Source organism: Egretta garzetta, unplaced genomic scaffold (assembly GCF_000687185.1).
Source record: "Egretta garzetta isolate BGI_Z169 unplaced genomic scaffold, ASM68718v1 scaffold11, whole genome shotgun sequence".
In the NCBI taxonomy this organism is placed as follows: domain Eukaryota; kingdom Metazoa; phylum Chordata; class Aves; order Pelecaniformes; family Ardeidae; genus Egretta; species Egretta garzetta.
Window position 1 is genome coordinate 404,262 of NW_009258621.1, and position 1,061 is coordinate 405,322.

Sequence of the window (1,061 nt, forward strand, 5' to 3'; positions counted from 1 at the left end):
GGTTACCGATGCACAAAACCCCTTGGTGTCGTCCTGTAACATACCTGTGCTTGCAGGACCCGGGACAGCCGAACTGTGGTTGAACTGCAGGCTGGTGGGGCTACGTGGCATAGCAGGATTGCTGGTCAGTGTTCTCCCTCCAAAAACCAGAGCTGTCCTTGAAAAACATGAAGCAAAAGCCAACCAAAATCATGTGCCATCCACCCCTGGTGGATGTGGGTGCCCAAGGAGCTGTTGCATTAGGGGTCAGGAAGACCCTGGAAGAGAAGTACCTACAGCGGGAGACAGAAAACGAGGCAATCATTTCTTGGGGGCGCATGGTGAATTCAAGTTTACTGACCGTAAGAAACCAAACTTAACTTGTTCTCCTCCTGCAGACTTAAGTTACGGTGGTTGTGGCGAGTTCTTGAGGTTCCTACTACGCTTGGGCCACATTCAGCAGAAACGGTCATATTTGTTACTTTATTTCACCAAAACGCAGCAACATTAACTTGGACCCAACGCACCGGTAACTGAGGGGAAACGCAGCAGCGTGTATATTCATGTGGCCTACGTGCATTGGCCAAATGACGTGTGAAAGCACACTGATATCACAAATAACATATCTTCCTATTACCTTACGTTACCCTGCCACGACTAACAAACCCACCTCAGCACAAAACACGTTGGAACAAGCACATTTAAGAATCCGCACATAAAAAACATCCCATCTGCGGAATCAGAGTTAAGATGGGAGCGTGATGGTTACTACAATGCATTCTGTATCCAGTAAGGAATCAGTCTGTCAGGAAAAGTGGGTTCCCAAATCCTCTGTGCTGAATACCACTCTTGGTAGCGGGTATCTACCAGTGTCTACAACCTCCCTTTCCCCTCAGTTCGGATGCTTGCTATCAACAGGGCAAAGCTGGCCTCTGTGCCTGCCTGATGCTTCCTACTGGGAAGGGCAATTCCACAAAAGCACCCACGCATACGCTTCACCGGTAGGTAGGCAAGCAGGGTCCTGATGGTGTGGTAAGGGATGACGGAGGTCCGTATGGTAAGCCAGTGGGCCGCTGCTGGAG